Genomic DNA, 16,206 nt, shown 5'->3' on the forward strand with positions numbered 1-16,206 from the left:
AGGGGAATGTAAAGCGAACTAGTTTTGTCAGAGGCGGGTGTTGAAATAAATGATGGTAGTTGTAGTCCTTTATTTGAGTAACTGGCCAAAACATATACGAATAAATACTTAAGTACCATCGCTGTGGCAAGTAACATAGTGGGAAGGAAATTAAAATAATAATAATTAATTGAAAACTATCCGTATATTTGAGCACAACATCTTGGAAAATGGCAGGGCATTCCAAGTCTATTTTTTTCTTTGATTTTAGAGTTAGTACAAGACCTTGCACTGAAGTTTCCTTTTCTGTTTTAGTGGTTGCTGGAGTCCAGGCACAAGCAGGACAGGGCAAATTGCATTCTATTGACATTAAGCTTTCTCCAGACCTAAGAGGGGCAAATGCCATCTCTTACCTAATCAAAAATGTATACACAATTCAAAACACGATATATCAATACTGTGATCCTTTGCTTTGGTCTTTCATAGAACAAGGCCTCCCCAACATGGCAAAACCGTGGCATTTTCATACATGCATAATTCCAACATCCCCAAACATGAGACAAAATAAAAGATCCAAATCACTGAATTGAACGAGTACATGAGGTGAGAAGGGAAAACAAAAAGAATTGTGCACGTAAAGCAAGGATAGGCAGTAACTTAAATAAGGTTATGCTGATACGAAATAGTCTACGGACCTTAGTCTATCAACAAATGTTGTCCTGAACAAATTAGCTTGTAATATTAAGATTAGCTTTCATTTTTATTTTGCATTCTAATTAGTGCCACCATTTACAAGGTCATTCCTTTTAGTTGTGGAATTTTAACAAGACCATATTACAATAACAAATTACTCTTTCAGAAAAGCAGATGCAATTGCCCCGTCGTCCACTCTTCCCTATGCCAGTCCTTATGAGGTATTTATTACCTTGTGTACAGACATAAAATAACAAGCAGATGGAACGGGATTTAAACATAACGTCACCATGTGTAGAGTCTACCTACAAGGGACCACATGCCCCTACTCACTTACCATTTTATTATGTGCCCCTTACAAGCAGGTAGGATTAGCTATTCTAAAGTTGTTTTTCTTTTTATCTAAGCAGGTCTTGATGTGTATGCCACTGGTCTTACTTTATGAGTGCTTGGGCCAACCACGGTATCTGAAGTCGTTGGCCTCCTCCTGCCTGTGTGTGACCTGAGAGCTTAACTAGCTCTACTTTGCACTTCAACTTTTATCACTTTGACTGCACTTTGTGCAGGATATTCTGGGCATACTGGTCAGAAGACGGGGTTGCTGTAGGAGCAAAGCAGACGGAGATGTGGAGTCGTGTTATGTCAAGATTCCCCCGGTGGACAGGAAGATTCATGCAAATGCCACTTAACCATTACCTTTTAGCTCGAAGTGGGTGTTTAGACGACTCCTGCAAGTCTGGGCTGCTGCCTGGTGTAGCAAATCACTTTTGACAAAAACTGCAACTTCTGCCTACGAGCTTATAAACAGCTGCTTTGAAAAGTGTAACGGTTGGTTGTGCTGCAGTACACAAAGAGCTTTACCTTCCTTACCTGAGAAGCAATATGAAAAAAAGCCAGCGTTATTCATTGTTTGGAGCAACACTGGTAAGATTGTGAAAACTGCGAGTTTGTTGATTTGGGCAGCTTTTTAGTTCTCGCCTGGCGACGTAGCGCAGGCACTGGTCGTCTTGGCGAGATCTATTTTTGTGGGTTTAGCTTCTAAAGGGGGATAGGAGATGTGCACACGCCCGGACAGGCGATGTGCACATCTCCTCGTGTACGGCTCGCCGCTCCACAGCAGATCGTAACCGGCAGCATACGCGCCCAGACAGGAGATGTGCACGCCTATGGTGTGAGGGCACGGCGCGCTTACATCAGCTGCTTCCAACGCTCGCACGCGTTAACATCACACTCTGTGAAGTCTTTCAGCCACCCTCTCAGCGGTCCTTGTTCCGTTTTGTCACTGTTTTACCTTTGGTGTTTTACTTTCTCCCATTTCGGCCTTTCACTGTGCCGCTCTTGATCGAAGCCAGGAAAAGCAAAAATAAGTTATGGTCCCCACCACCTGCAAACATCTGCACAAATTAGGTACTGGGCTAAAGCCGATGAGCAAGGGTTAGCCAGGAACAAGTCTAGTCCCTCCTGTTCAAAACTGTGCCTGCCAACAAGTCTCTTATCTCACCCTATTTACAGTAACCATCTGACGTCTAGCCACATCAGGAACTTGAAAAATCTTGCTCAGGCACACAGGGAGTCAGCGTTGTAGGTGTAACATTGGGTTGCCAAATGGACAGATGGGCATGGATATCCACGCAATGACACTCAGTAATTCATTTCCTGTATATTTCTTTCTTTCAAGGTAGTTCTGCCCATCTGTCCCAAAGTTTGTTAAAACATGTGTCAGGTATTTTCATGCCAGCCCTTCCTCCGAGGCGGGCAAGTTCACTGACACCAAGTGCCATATACTGGAAACCAAGCACTTGCTGCCCGGAAAAGTGAGCATTCAGAAACTTGAAACACCGGAACCGAGGGAGGAAATCATCTGTCATCTGTCTCCACAAACCGCTCCGTAGTGTCGCCTGCCCTGCGCATTTGTCACTCAAATAGTCAAGAGACCAAAGCATCCCAGACACGTGTTTCCAGCCACCGGGCAAAATGTGCCTAGGAATTGTTTCAGGGCTAATGATAAACGCCCTGGATTGCTGCCACGACAGAAGAACAGATTGGTCACAATTATTAAGGTTGTTGTTCGGGAGCTGCATTCGTCCATTTGCAGCCGTCACCCGAGTTCTGCCCCTCAGTGACCAGAGCGTGCAACGTCCGCCCTTAACTGCAATTGCAGGTGCGGCACCTGCCCATGGTGAGGACATTTCTATCTACCAGTTACTGGGTCAGACTGCTGCTTCATCATTTAGCTGCTGCCGTGCAAGCCTTGCATATCTGTAAGTATATAAGTTTATGTTTATTTTGTGCATAATTTTGTCTTTATGCTGAAACCGGGCGTTAGCTTTTCGTTCTCTTAAATGGTATTCTCGTAATCTGCACAGTGTTATGGACTCTTCACTGAATCTTCTGTGGCGATAGTGGCTCATTACAGAAAATGGTCAGGATCTGTCTGTATCTTATTGGCGGGTGCTCGCTAACCTCAGGAGTAGAAATATAGACTCTAGGGTGAGATAGTTGTGACGTATGCTTAATGCCAGTCTTAGGATAAAGGTGTTGTTTGCAACTTACATTAGCAAATCTCTAGATCCACTATACATGGCCTCCCATACCTACCAGGAGGACTGACGGCAGGATCCTGGGATGATTTCCAGCTGTACATGAGTGACGTCCACGTTTGTACTTTCTAATTAGACTGGTACATCGCTGCTGGACTTTATACCAGGCTGCGACATCACCATAGGAACTTGATGCCATAAAGTTTTGGCTTTAGTGGTGGTTTGGTGTTATAGGGGTGGCCTATGGCCTTAGCAGCACCAGAAAGTAAGCAAGTGAAGCTTTACACAATCCTGCATGCTGGTGTGTGCTTCAGTGAATCTGGTGCATTAATAGGTCTGGATTTATGAGGAGACTTCAAGAGTGAGCGTACACCTGCAAGCCATATTAATGTACTAATTCCTTTCTCTTCCTCCTCACAATGGCGCTTGTATGCGGGCGGTCCACTAAAGAAAACAAAACAATTGATAAGTGGAATGCTAGAATTAATCCCAACCACTTTTGTAATTACTCAGGCCGCATCGGATCCATCAGTCTTTGCCCAGCATGCCACCTCACACAGACCGTACACTAATCAACTTTGTTACTGACCCAATAGAAACAGTGCAGCCCAAACTGACAGAATAGGTGACATCTGAACAGGTGTACAAACAACTCTATACCTTTTTTGGCCTATTTAGAGCTGTTCAGTAAGGTTGAAAAGCTATCCAGTGGAGTGGTGTGGCTCACTGGTTAGAGGCAGCAGACCCGGAAGCAGGAGTCGGCCCGGGACCAGGGTTCAATTCCCGACGCGGCAGGGTCGGCAGGGTCGAAGACCAGGGTCAGCGGACTCGATAATTCTCGCCTCGGTGCTTACTCTAACTAGGGGTCCCACTCGGCAACTCTGGGCATTCGCTTGCCTAATCTCCACAACGGCCCCATCAACGCCGGGGATGCCTGGCTCCACCTTGGGGACTCCCAGTAGGGACCATCCCACAGGGAAAGCCAGGACGGGTTCTCCAGCGGTATACCGCGCCAGGATACTCTGGTAGTAATTGTGCGTGTTACAAAACAGCATATATATATATATATATATATATATATATATAAAACGTAACATCCAGAGCGATTGGCAGTGGTTTCCCTTTTTGCAAAAATCCCTCTCATCAACTTTTCTGCAGGTAACCAACTCCTGGAGAAAAGAATGTTGCAAACTCACACATAAGAAAATAAACCCTGAATACTGTTTCCACTCTATGTTTTTCTTTCTTTCTTTTCCTTAACTCCTATCCTTCCTGGATGAGGCTAACATCTGCCCTCTTCTATGACCACAACTTGCATAATCAACCACTGCAGTATCACCAGCGACAAAATTTGATGGCAGCCACTGGAAGAAAGAAGGAAGTGGAAGTGTGAAAATAGGTAGTCATGGTATTACCACTTTATCCTTTTTCCTTGTCCCAGTTCTTATGATAAAAGTACTGAATAGGCAGTGATCGAGAATTTTCTCACAAACAAACAAGGACATCCTACGATGCTGCAACCATCCATGTTTAATGTTGCAACAAAGAATTGACAAAGTATCTGACCTGTTAACCGACCAGTCAAAAGTGGCAACAAACAACAAGGCGATGGAAGGAAGGAAGGAATGAATGATTAAAGTATTTTAACCACTGGTAATCACTTAGAGCCACATTCCAATCATCTGTTTTTCATCCAAAATTCCACCGCAGAAAGACCAGTCATATGTAAATCTCGGTCCTGCTCCGGTAGGAACAGTGCAGACTAATTTCCCTCTTAATGGGAAAATAAGCAATCACCTCCGTAGGCCTTATATGTTAGGTGAGTCTGGGGGTACAATGAGCTTGGGGCCCATATCTGGGTATACCCATCACACTCGAGGCTCGTACAGTAACAAACAGCTAGGTGATTGAAAGAATGCTTGAATTAATTTTACACACTAGGAAGTGCTCGGGCTGCATTCCGGTGCATCAGGTTTAATCCCACGGTGACACTGTAGATGGTGACTAGTGGCAGCAGAGGATTCCACATAAATACTGAAGGAGGAAGTAAAGGTATAGGATGAGGTACAACTGATATCCTCCATGACACCCCATGGCACTAAACCAAGAATCTGCAGTAAAACTCCTAGAATGTCCATATGCAATAACAGGTAGGATCAGGACCTGCTTTTACACCATGGACATCACCAGCTGCTATTAAAATCTATATTTAAAGAAAATGGGGTTGAGGACCTGTCGCCAAGTAATTATAATTTGCCTCTTTGGGAAATCGGCTTATTTGACCTCACAGTTTGTAAAGTTTATTTTCATTGCAGAAAAAAAGTTAACTGCTGAGAGTGCCACCAGAGGTTAGGGGCTTGTGATTAATAATTGGCTCGCTCAACAATACTGCCTTAAATATGCTACTGTCAACTATAACTTAATCTGACAACTGTTTATATTTTTACGAACGTGAGAAGGGATTCTTTTAAATGATTCGTACAGCGGCACTTTAACTATGGTATTTATATAGGGCACTTTATTTCCTGAAATCAAAAGGGGGCTGTGTACGCAATTCCTTGAAGACTTTGTGAAAGGCTCCTTTAAGAAAAGGATTTGTACAACGATCATCATCTACGGCATTTTAACTGACTTTTTTTTAATCTGTATATTTTACAACATGGTGTAGTGAAGGCATTTTGACATTTTTTTTAGATATTTTCAATATTAGATTCATATATAATGTAGTAATTTATTTGTGCGAAACGTTTGATTTCTACTTTTAGAATTTGAATGTCAACCCAAGAGGGTTGACACATTCGTAACGTTTATAAATGGGCACTTTAGCATTAGCACTTTAAACTAGGATTTGGAGGAGAAATATTCAAAATGCTGATAAAATATGCTGTGATTATTGTACTGAAACATGGTGTATCTTCGATATTACTTTTCAAGTTATAATGTCTTGTTGTGTCCACGCACAATCTAATGTTTTTCTTTTTTTTTAATACCTGCTGTTTGTAAAGATTTTAATTAATCAACAATAAAGACTTTCTTCTTTTTCTCAACTCATAAAATGTCCATAGGCAATAACAGGTTGGATCAGGACCTGCTTTTACATTATGGACATCACCAGCTTCACAGACCCTCTGAGGATAGTAGTTGAAAGTTATACTCCATTATGCACATGACCATAAGAAACACAGAGAATGAAACCAGGCAATGAGGCAGTGCAATCCAAGTACACCCTCACCGCCATCGAGGTATGGCAACTGAGCTCCAGCCACTGAAGATGGATGATAGAACAATGTCCAAATTTAAGTAAAAGTTATACTTAACCTTGATGGCAACAGATGGATAAGGATGAATGAAAATAAACAAAACTATAGGTTCTGTCAAAGCAATTCTGTCAGCTTACCTAAGGGATATGCATAGATGACTGCCACTTGGGTATTGTCTTTTGCAGAAACCATCTTCCATGGGCACAAAAGGGACGGGCTAGAGAGCTTGGTGAAACAAGCATTTGCAATGCAAGAGGTCTCGCATTTTAGAAACTATGACCTATTGGTATTGTAAATGACAGTGCCTTTTATTATTGCAGGTTTTTCAAAGACATAAATAAATGGCATTGCCATTTACAATGCCAATAAGTAAAAATCTCGCAATTGCGAGACCTATTGCATTGCAAATGCTTGTTAATTTGGTGTTATGTTGGTTTATTGAAGGGTAAGTGGTTTTCCCATTCAAATTATTTTCTTTTTTTGGAAATCTTTTTATTAAATGTGCTCAAGGTCTCATACCATTCATAGCAGTGATCAGAAGACATACAGAAAATCAACAGTGCATTTACTTGAAAGGACACATCAAAAGTGAAATGAGAAATTAATACACTCCTCCTTATCCCACCCCTGCCCACTCGGCCCGGTATCTACACCAGGGGCCCCACACTTTTTTAGATTTCTTCACACATCCTCTCCACTTATAAATAGTGTCCTCCCCCCTCTGGCACCAGTCCAGGTCTGGATGTGTGTTTTGAAAACTGCCCTCACTCACACACAAATGTGTGTGACATGCGTCGTCATCGGGTCTGCTTACAAAACGCCCCCGCATAAGGAGGGGGAGACACAAAACACATAAACAGGGACACACACAAATGTGACTAACCGTGATCACGACAAAAAGTGTTACCCTTAAGACTGGGTATAGTAATAGACAAAAGGTGCAGTTAGGTAGTGCTCGTTAAAACTGGCTCATGGATACTTGTTCGCCCTTTATTAGTAGGTTCCAAGGTCAGGATTAAAATGAGCGAAGAATGAAAAGTGTTTAGGCAGGAAATCAAGTTCCTAAAACACTCCTCCTTAGACTGCGGTGGTCAACATGTTTCGATCGTATTAAGGTGCCCTCGATTTAATAGGTAATGCCAGTCTTCATCAGGACATCTATCTATCCCAGTCTTAATTCCCCTCCTACCTCAATCTGGCATTATAGAGGAAACCCAAGTGGAGGGTAGTTCCATCAACATGGAATGTCATTACAATAAAAAACAAGCATTTGCAATGCAATAGGTCTCGCATTAGGAAAGTTTGAGCTATTGGTATTGTAAATGACAAATTTTTTATTTATGTGTTGGTTTTGAAAATAGCTAAATTAATAGCTTTGTCATTTACAATGCCAATAGTTATAACTTTTGCAAATGTGACACCTATAGCATTTATAATGCAATATGTGTAGTATTTACGTGACTTACAAATACCATGTTTTTGGTTATGGACATAAATTAAGATGGAGCCAATGAACACATGTCTTTGAAGCGCAGTTTAATGAGACCCCTCTGAGAGGGCAACAGTCAGCTCGCCCCATTTCTCGGGAGAGCAAAACCACCCTGGGGGGGAAGTTGCCTGGCCTGCTCCCGTCCACGAAGCACAAGTGTAAACCATTTTTCATAACCCTAGAGCTACAGGGAACAGAGATTTGGTCTATAAACATGATTGAATTCATTATTTCATTCATTCACTCATTCCTCCGGACCTCAATGAGCCATGCACGTAAGTGGTTGGTAACCATGGACCAGAAAAGCAAATCTCAAAGTTTGGCTTACTGGGGAGCGGAGTAAACTTTCCTCATAATTCCAAATTGGTTTCTCCGAAAGTACATGCCTGAACTAAAAACATTTCAGAGACAGACAATAGGCTCTATAATGCAAACAGCAGCTGGACAAACAATCAGAACCCATCATCCCTCACCTGATGCTCGGGTGCCTGCCTTAGACTAGCTTGGATGAATCAAGGGGTGACAGAAAGACAACTCGAGTGATGCTCAGTCCAAGGTATTGGTATAATTTAAAGTTTAGCACTTGAAAACCTTTGGATGTGTGAATACGATATTCCATGGGATTGTAGCCAGAGGAAGAATCAGAGAAGCGTTCCATTCTACCAAAGGATGAGGGTGGAAAGAGAAAGGCTGGCAGCATGTTTACTCTCACACACATGCATGTACACACACACACACACACTCTCACACGTGTGCAATACCTGGTACAGTCTGCCTTGTAATGAAATATAAATTGCATTTGTGTTTTAGTCTGTCTCTGAGACTGCGCCCCAAAGACATGAGATCTAGTGCATAGCTGAAGCCCGCAGCCAGCCCCTGCGGCGCTGGGATAACTGGGCAGAAGGCAGGGAGGACAGTAATCCCCTAGAACTCCTTTCAGTTTCTGTGGCGGACAAACAAGGCCGCTTTTTCACGGGCTGAGCGTTCACCACTTTCCCACCTGGGTTTTAATGTGTTTCTCTCCTCTGGCTCCAGTTATGACCGAGCCCCCTCACTTCCAGACTTGGTACAGGCCTGTGTGCGAGGCTCTGACCGCTCGCTGCTGCTGCCACACGCTTATATGGGCCATGATTCCACTTGTCACTGTACACATTCAGGCACGTGCTGAACGCAATGTGTTGACATTTCTAAATGTTCTGCACGTTATAAAACACGGACATAAACTGATTAGGCCTGCCTGCCTCACCTGATGCTGCAGCTGTTGCCTGCCGCCAGTTCCGGCTGCGCTGCTGTCTGCGGCCTGCCAGTCTTTAAAGTCGTTGTCGGGTGAAGGATTGCACTGGCACTCACTGAGTTGAACCCAGTGCTTTAACAGTGAGTCACTCGTTGGTGGGGAACAGCCGTGCGCGCGGCTAGGCATGGGCGTGGCAATGCAGTCTGGAAAAATCTGCGCACTGTGCCTGCTGCCCCAGCCCCCACAAAACCAAAATCCAGCCCAATCAGTGTCCCGCTCCCGCCCACCGGCCTGGCAACACTGAACACTGGGCCGGAACTTCAAAATATCAGGTTGAGAATGTTGAGATTCATACAGAATCTCCTTTCTCCTCTTGGCACAGCCAGGGACAGGCTCACTCGCACAGGCGCTGCCCAGCTCACAACACACTTAGCTGGAACGGACTCACTCTGATTGTTGAGACAGACGGGCATTACTCCGGACGACAAGTCCAGTAGTGGGGTAAATACCATTAATTAAACATATCAGAAATCAATCACTTGTAGACCCGGCCCTGATTATTAAGTGCCGGTGCTAAGCACCGGCACAAATTAAGCACTGTAAAGGGAGAAAACAGCAGCCACCGCAGCGAACACGGAAGACTACGAAACTAAACCGAAAGCATCTCAGTACTGGGCTGTAACTGAGGGCGGGGGCTGCCTGCGCATGCGCGTCGTTCCAAAGTTTCGTTTTTTAGGAGCGAGCCCCGGAGCGAAAACGAAGTGGCAGCTGAAGTCCCGGGTCCCAGGAGGGGGCCCGGGTGAAGACCAGCGGATACCAGTGCGGACCTCCCATGCTCAGACTGGCCCACTGGCTCCCGAGGGAGAGAGACACGGAACACGGAGAGAGAGACACGGAACACGCAGAAAGAGACCGGTGAGTGGGGGGGGATGTGTGTGAGCTGGTGTGTGTGTGTGGGGGGGGGGGGTCTCTGTGTGTGCGTGCAGGTGCGCTAGTGTGTGTAGGTGCGGCGGCAGGGGGGCCTGTGGATGCGTGTGGCTGTGTATGCGTGTGGCTGTGTATGTGTATGTGCGCATGCGTGAGTGTGGGTGCGCGTGCACGCAGTGAAATCCAGCCGGAGAGAAGCGCGTGGCAGTTTCTTGTCCTTCATTCCCTCGAGTCAGCTAGCTATAGTTCTCCACCTGGATCGCATCCTTCGGATGCGTATTCCCAGGCTCGACCTAAAAAGGAAGAGAGAAGAGAAGCCATTCTAGCAATATAGTGTAATATATCATATCTTATTGGGAAACTGTATCCCAAATCATATTTTTGTTAAGAGTTTTTAGAACCCCTTTCTCCCATCGGTTCAAACATGCAAGCTTCGTATTTAAGGGCATTCCCTGAAGCCATTTATTTTTGTATATTAATGCCCCCTGGTCAAAGTTTGACTTCTCATATTAAAACAAGACACATGTCAAAAGAATATCTGAATGTGCAGAAGATAAAGCGTAAGATTTAAGAAAGCTGCTATATCCTACTCATTTAATAACACCAAATTCCCAATCGAAACATGTCAACGTTATCAGCCCCATGATGTACATACCACCCAGACCGGATCTTTTTGGTGCACGAGTGGCTTACCAAGTTTATTGTTTAATTAGGCTCGTACTGGCGTCAGGCGGGGGGAGCTCCAAAGAACACAACCTGTGTTCGAAAAAATAACATGCTCAGTATACGAGTTATATCCTGTACCAGAAAATGGCACCCCTCGTTTTCAGAAGACTCCCTCCATTTCAAGTACTTAAATGGCAAATACACGCGAGTCGCAGATGCCGTCTCGTCTTTCACAGCCCCACCGCCAAAGCCAGCCTTCGTGGGTAGCATTTTGCCCGGCAAAAATACGCCAGAGTAAAAGTACCCAGCCGGGCCCCCAATCCCCTCTTACTGTTCTGATGGTGTCTCCAGCACTACTCGTGCCCGTTTCCTGAACCGCCGTGAAGATGTCGGCGTGAGGTTCCCTGCGCCATTTAAGCATCTCGTCTGTTGTTACCGGCCGGCTCCCCATCACGTGTGTACCCACGTGGACACGTCAATACATGCACGGGCCGCCGGGATTTGTAGTTTCTGCACTCTTTGTTTCCTGACAGATTCATGGCGGTGCCCACTCGATCAGTGGACCCCACAACAGCAGCCCCGCAGCCACCGTCAGGACGATCCTGCACAAAGTCCCCAAATGGATTAACCCGCATGAGTCAATTCAATTATATTCTACTCTGGGGATAAACGTATTAATATTGATAGGCATTTATTTGGCAAAATAACTGGCACCTCCTTCAGGACTTAATAGGAAAAGAGAATAATACAATTTAGAAGATTCTCAATGTACTATGCCATAAACAAGAGTCTCTAATAAGTATAGATGCTCCATTGTCAGCAAAGTCAAGCGCACACAACGTTGGTAAGTTCCTAGGTTAGGTTGTTGTATCATTAGATGAAAGGATAAGATCAAACTCCAACTATTTTTTGTTAGTGTTTGTTTTATTTATCCGGTGAGTATTTGTTTCATAAGAAAACCAGCCGCAGGTCTCGCTTACCCGGAGAACCTGCGGATCACTTTCCGTCCTCCCAAAACGGCTTCAAGCCAACTAACTTGGACAAGCGGATTTGCTTGCCCTTGATGACCCACCGCACAACCGGCGGCGGACCTGGCCATCGTACAGTTGTTTAAACGCATGGATAATTTTTTCCTCTCACGTCTTACCGATATTCATACCCGATAAGGACCGGGTTGGAACTATCACCGGTCCCACGATACAGTCTTCTTACTTACTTAACAGCCCTGAAGAGTCACAGGTCTACCCCGTTGTTGACGAAACAAGTGTCGGCTGGTTTTCTTATGAAACAAATACGCACCGGATAAATAAAACAAACACTAACAAAAAATAGTTGGAGTTTGATCTTATCCTTTCATCTAATGATACAACAACCTAACCTAGGAACTTACCAACGTTGTGTGCGCTTGACTTTGCGGACATTTATACAGGAGGGAGAGTCTGTCTACCCCTCCCTTTCTCAGGGACCAGGGTTATCTCTGATCAAGAAGCACCAACCACCCAAACCCCTTTTTTTCTTTATTACTCTCTAACCACTACCTGTAGAGCGCTATCATATTTCTGGACACTCTCATAACCCTTCGCTGAACCTCATAGATGCTCCATTGCTAGTTAATGTACTGTTTACACAAGGCGTTTCAGTTCCGGCTGTGTGCCAGCTGGATGTACTGAGGCGACTGGGTATCTCTTCCTAGACATGAGCTGGTTTGTGCACATAATTATTGTTCAAATTAATTGTGTGGAGGCTCCCCCAATAATGATTATTCTCACTTGACTCAACCTAGATGGTCTGGAAGTGGAGTGGGTGGAACATTAATATGTGAGGCTCCGAGGGAACAGAATACAGCATTACGCTTAAATATGCAGACGTCTCCTGTAAACGCATAGTGTCATGAATCATAGAGGTCACCTGCTCTGAGCATGCCAGGGTATATCATCATTTAGACCCAGCCGGTCACTGCTACTGGCTTTGTTCTTTTTCGCCACCCCTGCCGCTGTTGCTAACCAAATCTCGTTGTATCTGGACCAGTCAGTGGCTCCTTTAATCATTAGCAATAGCCACCTAGGCTCCACCGGTACCAGCGACCCCACTACAGTTGCCATTGTTTGTGCTACTTTCGTCCAATAGGGCACTATGTACGGACAGCTCCACAGTATATGAAAAAAGGTTCCCTCCTCCTGACAACCCCGCACACACAAACGAGTCAGGCACCTCCCCCAGGAGAACAAGTGGGTACGCGTGTATTACACCCGATGCAGGATTTTCAATTGCACCAGGTGGAACCTGATTCTAATCGCTATTCACAGGGGCTTTGCAGGGCATCCTGCCAATCCTCATCCTCAAGGCTACCAATGTCACCCTCCCTATCATTCCTGCAGAGTCGTCAGGGGGTCCGGCTAATTATTGATGAGTTTGCGGTAGATGGTAGATAAGGGTTTCTCAGGGATTGGGTCTAGATGGAGTCTGTCCTCTAGGGGAGAGTATTATGGGAGCGAGGAGTCCGCGAGTATGTGTGTCCGTAGGGCATGTGTGAGGCGCAGGTAATGGTAGCGTTGGGAGTCGCACAGTTGATATTCTTTCTGGGAGCGTACCCCTTCCACACATCGCCCAGGTAGTCAATCCCAATGAGCCTCCAGCCCTTGAAGCCAGTTAGTCTGGAGACCTCGGCCAGGGGGTCCCCGAACCAGAGCGGAGTCCTACCCGTTAGAGTGCCCGCCCAACCCAAGAATTTGTTAGCGTCCCTCCAGCACTGCAAGAATACTCGCGTATGCGACGGAAGATCTCTGCGTTGCCTACGCTCGTATAATAGAGTCTCACAGCAGCCCCCAGGCATGACATGCCTATCGACCCTGTAGGCAGCCTCTGACCGCGAGGCGTAGGCCCAGTCATTAACCACCTACAACTGTGAGGCCCAGTAGTACAATTGCACATCCAGGAGGGCCATCCCCGGTCGTATACCCCTTTCGAGAGCTTCCGTATTGCTATTCTTGGGTTCCCCCCCTCCCAGAGCAGCGTCCGCAGTGAAGAGGCGATGCGCTTAAACACCCCTGCCGGGATCAGATAGGGCGAATTCTGCAGGATATAAAGCAGGCGTGGCAGTGCCAGCATCTTAAAAAGCGTGCCGCGCACCATCAGGGTTAAAGGCAAGGTTCGCCAATGGGTAACATCCGATGACAAACGCACAAAGTGGGGCTCCAGGTTCTTGTTAAAGAACTCCGCCCTGTCCCTGGTAACATACACCCCTAAGTATTTAAATCCCTCGGTGACTATTGAGGCAGGGCATCGGGATGGGATCCAATTGGGGGGGGGACAGAGAGGGGGTAGATCAATGATTTGGTCTAATTAATTGTATACCTGGAGTAGCTGCCAAAAAGTTCATAAAGATGGAGCGCCTGTGCCATTGAGTTATATGGGCGAGCCATATAGAGGACAATATCGTCGGTGTATAATGATATACGCTCCTCCCACTCATCCGTGAGGGACAGGCCCCAAAATGACCTGTCCCTCCGGATCCAGTGGGCCAACGACTCCAGGGCCAGAGCAAAAAGAAGCGGAGGCAGTGGACATCCCTGCCTGGTGCCTCTGCGCAGGGGGAATGCCCGAGACGTCGCTCCGCTCACCCGCACTCTAGCCACTGGCTGTTCGTATAAGAGGCGCACCCAACTACAAAACACTGGACCGATGCCAAGGCTCTGCAGAACCTTAAACAGATACGGCCATTCAATGCTGTCAAAGGACATTGAGGCGTCCAGCGCCATCAATGCCGTTGGGGTGTCATTCTCCCCCTCGGTCACATATAGGACCCCATATAACCAACGCAGATTCAGTCTGGTGCTCCTGTGCAGCATGAACCCAGGCTGATACACGTGCACCAGGTCTGGCAGTACCGAAAATAGTCTTGACGCCAATGCTTTGGCCAAAACCTTGGCCTCTACATTAAGGAGTGATATAGGCCGATATGACGAGCATTGGTCAGGCGGCTTCCCGGCTTTGTGGATGACCACACGGGTGGCTTCCCGCTGATCCGGCGGGAGCCGTCCCACCCTCTGCGCTTCGAGGAACATCTCCCTCATGGAGTCTATTACAACGTTGGCTTGCCTCTTCTAGATTTCGACTGGCAGCCCGTTAGGCCCCTGAGCTTTCCCGACCTGGAGGGAATTAAGGGCATCTCCTAGTTCCAGCCTCGTGAGTTCTGCCTCTAGGATGTCTGCTTGTTCGCTAGTCAGGGTCGGCAAGGTAAAATCCTGCAGAAACTCCTCACAGTACGATTCAGACCTGACATATACAGGCGTGTAGACCCCTCCGTAATATGATGCAAAGGCCTCTGCTATGGCAACGCTAGTAGTTGCCAAGCCCCCGGACTTATCCTTCACCTCAGCCACCCAAGACCGCTCCCTGTCTCGCTGTTCCAGCCACGCCAGGAGCTTCATGCATTTGTCTCCAGCATCATAAATCTTGTGCTGCGTGGCAAGGGAGTAGGCACGCGGCTCGCCCTCCGCCAACGCCCGGAGTTCCTTCTGCTTAAGGGCTAGCTCATGGCATCTCTCCATCGAGGGGGATCCGGTAATGTCTTTCTCCAGGGATTCAATTGCACTCTCCAGCTGTTTAATTTGGAGTGCTTCCTCTTTTTTTAGGGCGCCAATTAAAGCCTGAGCCTGTCCCCGTAATACAGTTTTATAGGCTTCCCATAGTATTATTGGGGAATCAACCGAGCCCTTATTCTCAGCGAAATATAATTGTGAGCTCTCCCTCTGTTTATCAGCGATGGAGTCGTCTTTGAGACGGCAAGGGTCAATCCTAGGAAAGGCCGGCCTAACTTTCATTGGTCCCTTGAGAGTGACACCCATCGGTGAATGGTTCGAAATACCCCTGGCCATGACACAGGAGTCCATGAAGTCACCTATCTGATCCACTCGAACGAAGAGATGATCTACCCTAGAAAAGGATCCATGTCTAGCAGAATAGAAGGTATACTGTCTGTGGGAGGGGTTGTGTGCACGCCATATGTCCATAAGCCCCATTGCTGCTGTGAACCCTCCAGGCCCAGTTCCCCTCTATTGCCCAACCTCTCCCCAGAGCGGTCAGGTCAGCATCAATGACTGCATTTGTGTCACCCCAAACACTAGAGTCCCCTGAGGAAGGTCCGTCAGACGGGCCCCCAGTTTCGCATACGTCTGTGTATGTAGACCGGGTGGAATGTAGCATGCGCTAAGTACTATCATGCGCCCCTCCCACCTGGCCGTCACCGCTGCCACACACCCGGAGTCTTCCGTCCACGTTCCTGTGACAGTGAGAGGAAGGGCATTATGGACTAGTATTCCCACCCCCGAAGACCGGTGGAAAACCAGATTGGGCCACCATCCTATATCCGAACCGATCCAAAGCCCTACATTTGTTTCCTCGCAGATGGGTCTCCTG

General features: G+C 46.5%; 1 protein-coding gene across 5 annotated transcripts in view; it reads right to left on the bottom strand.

Annotated features, from left to right (window-relative positions):
• TCP11 (t-complex 11) overlaps positions 1–16,206 on the bottom strand; it is a 576,996-nt gene that overhangs the window by 486,580 nt on the left and 74,210 nt on the right. The window lies entirely within an intron of this gene.

This window comes from Lissotriton vulgaris, chromosome 5, assembly GCF_964263255.1.
Source record: "Lissotriton vulgaris chromosome 5, aLisVul1.2, whole genome shotgun sequence".
In the NCBI taxonomy this organism is placed as follows: domain Eukaryota; kingdom Metazoa; phylum Chordata; class Amphibia; order Caudata; family Salamandridae; genus Lissotriton; species Lissotriton vulgaris.